Source organism: Sciurus carolinensis, chromosome 12 (assembly GCF_902686445.1).
Source record: "Sciurus carolinensis chromosome 12, mSciCar1.2, whole genome shotgun sequence".
Lineage (NCBI taxonomy): Eukaryota > Metazoa > Chordata > Mammalia > Rodentia > Sciuridae > Sciurus > Sciurus carolinensis.
The window spans coordinates 11,678,131-11,689,003 of NC_062224.1; the positions used below are offsets into that span (position 1 = coordinate 11,678,131).

At 35.7% G+C, this 10,873-nt stretch overlaps 1 pseudogene; it reads right to left on the minus strand.

Annotated features, from left to right (window-relative positions):
- Positions 1-1,300: 1,300 nt before the first annotated feature.
- Positions 1,301-10,624, minus strand: LOC124961960 (estradiol 17 beta-dehydrogenase 5-like; annotated as a pseudogene).
- Between the last annotated feature and the right edge of the window lie 249 nt (positions 10,625-10,873).

The following is a 10,873-nucleotide window of genomic DNA, read 5'->3' on the forward strand; positions in this document are numbered from 1 at the left end:
TCCATAATGTTAAAAAACAGTAGTTGAATTAAATTTGGAATTTCTATAATACTTTTGTAAAGTAATGAAAGAGATTATTGTTGAGTTCCCAACATAAGAAGAAACATGAGACTCATCAACCACAAAGTGAAGGCAGGAAGACAATAATAAGAGAAGGCACTTTGATCGTGAAAATATACCAGAAGGATAATGAAAGCACAAAAACAATTTGGAGAGCATAGTTCAACAAATAAATCTGAATCTGAAAAATAAGTTCCAGAACATATAAATGTAGTGAACTTTTAAAAAATGTGCTCTCCCAGTAGTTTACATCTCCCAGTCTCCAAACTTTTTCCTATGTGAATTTTTCAGCTTCTTTCACTGAGAGATGGTGTCTATTTCCCAACCTCCAAAGACTTGCATGGCCTATAACATGCACCGGCCATTAGAACTTGGCAGAAACACTGATGTGCCCATTCTGAGCAGAGAAATTAGAAGATTCTACAAGGATCCATTCACTGGCTTGGGACAGTGGTATGTGATGAGCTCAAATTTGAGCTGATGCTTGTAAAGTTCTATGGAGGGGAGCTAAGACAATCCCAGATAACAGAGCAAGCTGGACAGAGGAGAGGGAACACACTCTTTTCATGTGTATTTGAGAGTTTGTTACAAATACATGAGCAGCCAATGTAGCTGGAAGATATTCACAGAGTTTAGACCAAGCCACAGCAAAGAGTCAAACCAAAGAATGATGAGATAATAAAATGTTCTTTGTACTAACCTCAATATTAAGTGTGGTTTGTTTTACATATACTGTAAGTAATGGTTCAAAAAGTTATCCTGAATATGAAAAGATGAACAAACCATTTAAGTGGGCAATTCAAAAGCTAACAGTGGACAAGTAAAAATGCTAAAAAGTGAATAACAATATGAATATTTAAAGATATTGATTATTTGGGGAAATGTAAAATAAAATCATCATTTATGGAATAAATATTACTGAATACAAATTCTTCTATCAGCAAAAAAATACAAAGATGTCACTTGAAAGTGTTAAGTATACGTGGCTACCAATAGTGAAAATCAAATCTCTGTGCTTTATGCAATCCTAATCCTATCCAGCTACACTGCCTGCCTGTCCCATTGTAGAGTAAGAGAACACATTTCTGAAAGTACCTGAAATCTTACAGGCAAAGGTCATGCTACCGATATTGACTTGGCCCCAAAATGTCCTTATATGTTTGAAAGAAGCATGCAGGTCAAGGGTACTCTGTAAGAACCAGAATGCCCAAAGCCCTTCTCTATACCTGAGTGTTCTCTTTTATCTCATTCTCCTAAAACTCCAGAACAGAACCACAACACTGCGCTGCAACTGATAACAGAGGAAAATCAGGGCTGGGGATCACTTGTGCTTTTTTGCCAAGGCACCAAGAACTGGATCATCCAAGAGAACTGGAGAGCTCTGGTCAACTCTGCAAGAAAAGAAAATGATTCTGAAGACCTGAGGACAAGTTAATTAGGAGGCATTCATTAATTTCTCTTTTTTGGAGGATGTAGCTTACTGGAGATTGATCCAAAGACACTCTTCCACTATTTAAAAATAGTCAACTATTTTTTTTTTTTATTTTGACAGTGTGTCTTGCTACATTTCTGAGGCTAACTTCAAATTTGCAGTCTTCCTGCCTCAGCCTTTCAAGACACTGGGATTACAGGAAGGCACCACTGGATCCACTCACAATAGAGACCAGATCTATGTGGACCACTCTATATAGCCATCCTCAAATGCACTGCCAGGACCAGCAGATCTTTTGAGAAATGTACATTCTACCCTGTCTCAGACTCAGTTGAGAGTGGTCTTCTGAAATCCAAGACTTGTAGGAGAATAAATATTTCACCAACAATGGCATTTTGGAAAACCGCCTGATGTTCTCATTATCATTCTTTGTATCATCGATTTCCAAGGGCACCAGGGGCAATCAGAACAATATCTTTTGATTTGCAGAAACCTAGCAGTTTCCTCTGGTTGTGATAAACATGACATTCTACCTTTGGTGGACAAGATAGAAGGTATCTGATTGTACTACATGCTAATATTATTATTGAAACAAAAGGAAAGAACTAGAATTTTTAAAATAATTGAAATTGTACTTCAAATTGTGTCTTAAATCAAGAATTCAAAGACACTCACACGGAGTAGTTTGAAAGACATTTTGTAAGTTTTCTAAAAGTAACATTTGGGTAAATTTGGTTATCCAAAGCAAAAAAAAAAAAAAAAACAAAAAATCCAGAAATTAGGGATCTTAGAACGATTCCTGATAACATAATCACATAATCAGTAAAATGGAATTTCAATATGAACAAGTTATTGTTTATTAAAGTGACCCAGACTTGAAAATCTCACATTTGAGGGGCAACATGCAGAATGAAGACTTGGAAATCAGACACAATCCTACTTTCAGTCAACATTCAAAACATGAACCTGGGCAGGATGCTGAAATCTTCCTTGATATACCCAACAAAACTGGGAGGTAAGATGGGCCCCCATGCCTCTCCTCTCTGTAAAGATTCACTCTCTCCATTGGGACATTCACATTTTTCCCATTTTCTCCTTTTTAATGCACCACTAGTCTGAGCAACACTCTAAAATTTTTCTAGTGTAATGTAAAACTCAGTAGCTAAGGACCACTCTGACTGCCTTGGTTTCTCCTCAGGCTGTTGATCTCTAAGAAGGAATTCAATTCTATCCCCTAACTGACTGAAAAAGGGAATGTAAAACAAGATAACTGATATAATAAAATATTTTGAAAACAAAAAAAAAACTCTGGTTCTTTATCATGTGCAAAAGCACTAGGTGAACATTCTGTGTGAAAAGAGCTTAAGAAACATGACAGTGCATTATGTGAACCCATGTCACATTTGGGAAAGGGGAAGAATTATGAAAGATTTCAGTACAGAAATAGGAAACATGAGCACAATTGAATGTAGATGATGTGAGAGACTTAACAAAATCTTCAGACATAGTAAGAAAAATAAAGTATGTGAGAGATCATTTTCTTACCCAGGAGATGTTCTCTGAGATCTCTAGAAGTGAACAGTCAGTCTAAAATTGACTTTGAAGACATTTAGAAAAGTGTTACACATAAGTATGCTGATATACCCCCACAAACCAACATCTCACAGTGAAACCAAAAGTCAAAAATTTTAGATACAGGTGAAAAATATGGATATTATGTATTATGTTTTCAATTTTTCTGTATGTTTAAACAATTTCAAAATAAAATATTGGGGTAAAAATATTACTGAAATTATTTTTTATTTTTAACATTTATATTAGAAATTTATAGTGTTCAATCTATATATATGAATTAATGAATTTGATAAGCTGTGTTCCAACCAGAGACCCATTACTCCATGAATGAAAGTTTTCAAAATGTACGTTTGAGCACAGACCCATGAACAGAATTGATGGGATCACACAGTAGATTTAATATCAGAAAGCATAGAAGAAACCATGTCAGAAGGACTCAGACACAAGACCAACTACAAATCGGCTAAAATTGCCTGAATGTGGATTTCATCCCTCATAACAAAAACCATACACATGTAACTTCCTCACAGTTCTTTAAGCTTAAGCTCTGATTTACCTTCCTGTTAATTGTTCATCTGGGTCCTGAAAACTGTTAAGAGAGATAACCAGGGCTCAGACAGCCAACCTCCACACATACCCTGACCACTGACTTTCCGTTTTCACTCTTGATTTGCTCACTACCCATTCTTGTGTACTGACCTTCTTTCCTACACACAGTTCCCTCCACAGCACATTCACCCATCCATTATCTGATTATCCATCATTGCTCAAGGACAAGTTCACCTTGCCATGAAGTCAGATCAACAACCACTGTCCTCCTTGATCACCTTTACATCACCAGAGTCCTACATAAACTGGGCATTAAGATCCATCCCTCACTGTCTCTAAGGATTCACCCTTCAGAAAAAGAAACAAGACTCTCCACTTCCTCCAAAACAGTGGCACTAATCTTAGACTTTTCTGTTCCACAAAGGCAAATGAACTGGGGTACAGGACAAATGGACACCTGGCAGTGCTGAAGAAACAAGGAAATGAACAAGAGGTGCTGATGATGCTCAGGTGTCTCACCTGGTTGTGGACAGGTTTAAACCTGAGGCCTGGTCTCTTCAGGATCAGCTGCCTGCAGTAAAAACTGGACACCTCGATGGATTTGGTCAACTCTGCATCTTTACAATTCTCCATGGCCTTGGGAAGAAGGGGTCATGAAGAGTCACTTCTGCAGTTGACTATGTGTATATAAATGCAAGATAAAACTTTGAAGAGGAACACTGTAAAAATATGTTAACAAAGCTGCTGAATTGATTGTTAAGAAGAGAAAAATGGTGATGAGTATAGGGCCAGGAAATTCGAACCAGAAAAAGAAATCCTTTGTCCTCCTTAGGGAATCAGACATCACCACATGTGGAAGTAGGTGTTGCATGTTCTCATTATCATAAGTTCTTTTCTCCTCTATTTCTCCCTCTTACATTCCAGTAATGTGTTCCTCCTCACAACCCTAACAAAAATACTCTTTTAATCATTCTGATTTTTAGACCAAATATTTCAGGAGAATACATGACCTGACTGCCACCCTGTGGGCTTCCTGTGGGATCACTCCTTCAGGCATTCACCCCCCCCACAGAGCAGAGAGATCCACTGAGTCATATATTATTTTTCCATTTTCTTCTCTTGGATAAGCCTCTTCCCCTGTCTGGAATAGAAGTGATCATAACATCAAACTTGCTGAATTCATTTATATGTCCATGCAGAGCAATGCTCTTATGTAAACTTAAGGGCTGTGACACAAATCCTCCATGAAATTGGTGGAGCATTATATTTATCTATTTCCAAAGTGTTTACACGTGGAGGTGGAAGGTATAACTTTAGATGGTTAGTTTCCTTTTTTCTCTTACATCAAATTGTTCCTATGTTTAATTTTATACAAATATATGTATGTATATATACATATGTACAGAGAAAATTATATATGTCTATTTATATACAAATATATGTATATCTTCAGAGAAAAGCATATATAAAGATATTTAATTATTCATATGTATATATATACATATATACATGTATAATTAAGTAAGATATTATCTGGTGTCCTAATGGGGTGTTCTAGTTGGCTATGTTATTTTTCCAGTGTCTATACATTCCCATAGGAAAATGTATCTCTTTCATTCTGTAAATCAGTGGTTGGATAAGCATAGTCTCCAGCAATAAAGGATTTCAGTGAAGACACAGGCTAAACACTTGTCTTTACCTACCTGTGCACATATGTGTCTAAGAATATATATGTGTTCCAAAGATAGTCACTGATATTTCACTTCAAGTTTAAATTCATGCTGGAAAATGGAAAAAGTATTACAGACCATGAAATTTCAATTGCCCTAAAGTACTACTTATCACCAGGAGAAAAGGCTTTGACAAAACCAAGCAATACCTCTGTACATGCAGACATAATGGATGAATAAACAGAAAACTTTCTGAGGATTATTTCTAATTATTAATCTATGCATAGTCTGCACTTTCTATATATCATATTAATTAAGTTTAAATAATTACATATTAGAAGCATAACTCATACATCCATGGTAATGATAGACATCCTGAGAACTGAAATTAAAAATTTTCATGATACAAATTGCCTACATTTACTGCAACTGGGAAATGAATCAGATAAGGATCAACATAGTCAAAATGAAGTTTTCTCAGTGATCTTTCCAAGCAAGATTGGACCATTTCTCATTGATGAAAAGTGGATCAAATTTACAGAGGTTAAAGAAAGAAGATTGGATTGGATGAAATTATTACCCATATTTGAGGGATTTGTTTAACTTCATATTGAGAAATTTATATGGATATTCATTGTAAGCTCTTAATCATAGGGAACATATTCTCTTCAGGACTCTGGTTTCCGTTGATCAGACCTATTCCAGAGAACCAGATTATATTTTTGATAATTAATCATTCAAACTATGGAATGAATTGCACAAGACATGTTTCTTATGAAATAATACTATTATTGAAACTCTGAATTGTGTATCACAGAGATTACAAAGCTGTTGTTCATCTATCTTATCCATTCAACTCTCAAGATAAGAATTAGCATTTTTTCAAGATCTGCATGGAAACACATTTTGAACATTTTACTGATCAAGACACTTCAGCTCTATCCTGTTTACTACAAAGTGAAATGTCCTACATTACTTTTTATTAAAGAGAAATGTCATGTTGATACTCACAATGACATGAAAATTTAAAAAGTCAACTAGGAGATAATGAATACATAATCTGGTGCCAAATCCATCTGATTCCACAATCAATAATAAATCCTATAGTTGATTGGAGAATAAGAAACATGAAGGATGTCAAAGTCATGTCTGTAGACTGTGAGTAAGAATTCACAAGCTTTCTCTGTTTTTGATACTTTCTATTTTATGTGACTAAGTATTGTGCCAATTATAGCATTCTACCAACAACTGACCACCCAAAAATATTTTCACTACTTCATGTCACATTGCAGTAATGTTTGCACTGTATACACAATACCTTTGAAGTATAGAATATGTCTTCTCTCTTCACAGTGCTATCTGCAATCTTATTTCTTATGGCCAATCCTACTTTCTCTTCTACTTGGTAAACACAAGCAGAATCAACATGGCAGAACCCAGCTTCTATACCTATTTTGGTGGCCTCTGTTGTCTTACTATTAGGAACCTAGAAGAACAAACAAAAGAAGTTCTTGGAGAATCATGTTATGAGAGATAACTCATAATGAGCAGAGCAGACAAGTCACTAGACTGGAAGGAACTTTATACTCCAAAGCTTTCTTCAAACTCCATAAATATCTGATAAGGTGCAAAGACCCTGCACTTTGAATGCCCCCTTTTCTCTTATAAAAGACTTAAGGAAATAGTTAAAGAGAAATATTGAATGTCATAGTCCAAAGTAGTCACTTCATATAACAACATTGCCTATGTTTTGTGTTAGATCTGCATTTGGGGAAATGACCCCAAAATCACTTTGTCTGGAGATTTCCTCATAAACAACAAGAATTTGGCATCTAAGAAGCCTCCTGAGACACAGAAATTATAGTACATTGTCATCAGAGAACCCCAGGAGCAATTCAAGTTCAGTGTCTGGAAGAACTCACATTACACGGCATACATGTATAGTCATTTGATAATTTATGTGACAATTTGTGTCACTGAGTAAAATTAATACACGGGAAGATTGCATGGGTTGGATTATAAAGGAAATGCTGTGCAAGATTCTATGACTCATCTCTCAATAAAGATGCACAAAATATAATAAATACTCCCTACACTGAAGTTTGAAAGCACATGGAAAATATTTTCTCCAAGAAAAGCTGTTGAAATAATTTCCTTAGATCTTCAATGGAGATGGTTAAATTGATAACCTAAGCTAGGACATACCACAATACCAGTCTATCAAAGAACAGCATATATAGATGAATCTTTCTAAAGAAAAGAAGTATAGTATAATACAATGGGCTTCAAGGTCCCTTTTGTTCCCCAAAACTTAGACAATTATGAAATAATGAGAGCAAGCCTGACACTCTTCCTCCAGATATACATTTTCTGTAAAGATCCTGACTTTCTCCCATGCACATTGGAATTGAAGGCAAGCTAATATTTCCTTTGGAAAGATGGTTTTTGCTTGTATTTTCAGGACAGTGGCTTCTTCTTATGTTGATCATATAAGCAAATTAAGCAAGTTAATGTTGATGTCACTGCTCCAGCAGTCTAACATATAAAACCCCCTCTCTTGAGTCTACAGAATGACAAAAAAATCTTCTCCACTCTCTCTGAAGATAAAACATTAGTTTCCACAATATACAAGATCTCCAAAAGCTCACCAACAACAAAAAAGAAAAATAGAAAGAAGAAAAATACCAATTTATGATCAAATGATGTTAACACACATTTCTTAAAATAGGAGATACAAATAGTCAACAATATGTATCTAGAAATTAAAAAATGCAAACTAAAAGTATACTGACCTCATTCAGAAAGGTAATATCAAGAATACAGTAATAGTTGGACACCATGCCACATGTCTGTAATCCTAGTTACTTTGAATTATGAGAAAGGAGGAGAGAGAGTTCAAAACCTGCCTTCAAAACAGAGTAGCAATAAGCAACTCTAAATAAAATACAACATTTGGCTGTGGATGTGGCTCAGAGATTGATTGCTCCAGAGTTCATTTGCCAGTACCAAAAAATTAGAATACATTAGCAATAAATGTTGTCGAAGTTGTAAAGAAAATAATTCATTTCTGGTGGAACTGGAAGTTGATGCTACCACTTTAGACAGCAGTGTGTATGGTAAATTTTCAAAACAATAGGAATGGAACCACCATTCACCCTGGTTAAACCATGTCTCAATATGTATACATGGGAGTTAAAATCAGAATACTCCAGAGAAGTATCTGCATCGATGTTTATAGCAGTGGAATTCACAATAGCTAAGCTATGAAAGGAAGCTAGGTGCATTTCAAAATAAAAATGATTAATGAAAATGTGAAGTATATACACAATGAAAAAAGAAAACAGTCATAAAGCAAAATGACTTCATGGTATTTGCCTGTAAGCAGATGGATCTGTAAATTATCATGGTAAGTGAAATGAGCCAGTCCCAAAAACCAAGGGTCTGAGTGATCTCTCTGATTTGTAAATGCTAACACACAATGGGGTGGTGGAGAAAAGGGTAAGGTAGAAGTTCAGAGTTTTAGACAAAAAGGAATAAATGAAAATAGTGGGAATAGGAATAAGAAAGACAGTGGAATCAATCTGACCTAATTTTCCTATATTCATATATCAATACATCACAGGGAATCGCTATGTCAAACACATTTGAAAGACTGGAATTCTATTAGAATAAGATATGCCCCATGTTTCTGTAAGCATGTGAAAATACACTCTACTGTCATGTATAATTAAATAGAACAACTAAAATTTTATATTAAAATCCCTCTGATTGTGGTAACTGAGATAGAACTGAGGGCACTGTGGAAATAATAGTTTTCACTCCTCCAGCCAGAGTTCACTGGACAAAATGCCATAAGGAAGAGGAAGCGCTACTTGGCAAAGCAATGTGTAAAAAGGAGTTGCTGTGTGTTCAGCCTATTACTGCTTGACCCTCTCCTTACGCATTCCTCAATAAGAATTTTTGCCTTGTATGCAGTCTCAAGGTTCGCCCTGGAATAACTGGACTATGAATTTGACTGCAGAATACATACACTCCATTGTTTTCATACTTTAGGATCCTCCATCATCTTTGTGTGTTAAAAAGAAATTAAATATCAATGTTTCCAGAAGCCAGAAAGGGGCTAGCTTGATCACAAGCACTTGAGCAAAGTGCAGTGTGCTCTATCACATCTGGTACACAATCATATCTCCGTATGAAAGAACAAAACTCTAGGTGGAAAAAATGTGTATTCTAAGGATATAGACTTAAAAATAAGAAATTATTCTCACCTTGTAAGGGATTATTCAAAAATCAACAGCCTTAAATCTAACTCACTCCTTTTTGTGGAAGATTCAGAATCTTTAATTTCTATAATATGAAAATGAACATGATCCCATGTCCTACCATCATGTGCTGATTCTAGTCCTGAATTTCTTAGGTCTAAGGGCACTTGAAGTACAGCTGGAACCCTTTTAGTTTCCTTCATGCAGCTTTGCCCTACCATGTAAGTAAGTCAGTCAAGGTTCTTACAATTGTTCTCTGGATGTCTCCTTAAGTCTTGCAGAAGGAAGAATTTAAATTTAAACTTCAGGAAATTGGTCCCTTATAACACAATAAATGGTCAGAGGATAATACTGGAATGCAAATATATTTCAGTCAATGAAACTTAGCTTGATCCACTTCAGAGGTCATCTGTCAAAACAGTACACACCAACAATGGCCAACAATTGACAAATAACGTTTTTAGTCCTCTTTTGACTTATCTGGGTGTTATATTACACATCCAAATACATGTCTTGCAGTTGAGACCAAATGAAAAATTCTACTCAGCCAAGGTCAACATTTTCTGTGAGATGCTCACAGTGTAAAGGAAGTATTCCCCTTCATTTATGCTATGATGCTCATTTCCACTACCTTTTGCTTCACGGATATATCTGGATCTTGCCTTCTTCAAAAGAAAAACATATATCCTGAAGTATAGAAATAAAGAAGAATAACAGTCCAATTTCAAACAAATTGCTGATTTTCATTGTTCTGCCATGATGGTAAAAAGGCTGAAATGTTGGGAAAAGTTCCCAGAAAACTCAACAGGTGACCACAACATCAGTCACTGATGGAGAGCACTGTTGGAGCATTCTGTCCCCTGTACATGGAATACCTCCAGTCTGCAGACACAGAGAACCATGTGAAACCCCCAGAGTCATATAGGAAGCATGTAAGTCTACAACCTCGATTGAATTTCACTCATCCTGTGTCTAATTTCTTTTGAACCCTCAATTTAACAACATACTCTTACCTCTTGAGGTTTATAAATGCCATAGCCCAGTGCGGGAATGAAGTGACCATCACTGAGCTCCATATACTGATATTTGGAATTTCTTGCTGTCTCTCCTTGGTCTAAGAAACTGCTGCTTCTTCTTCCTCCTTCACAGGACACATTTAACTGGATTTCACAACTCCAACTCCTTGTCTAACGGCCAACCACATGTATTTGTTGGCTAATTTTTAGCCAATGCTTTATAAGTGGACTGAAGCTAAAGAAATATTCTACATTTGAGGATAGAATTTGAAACTGTGCACTTATTTCCTACAGAAAAAATTTTAAATA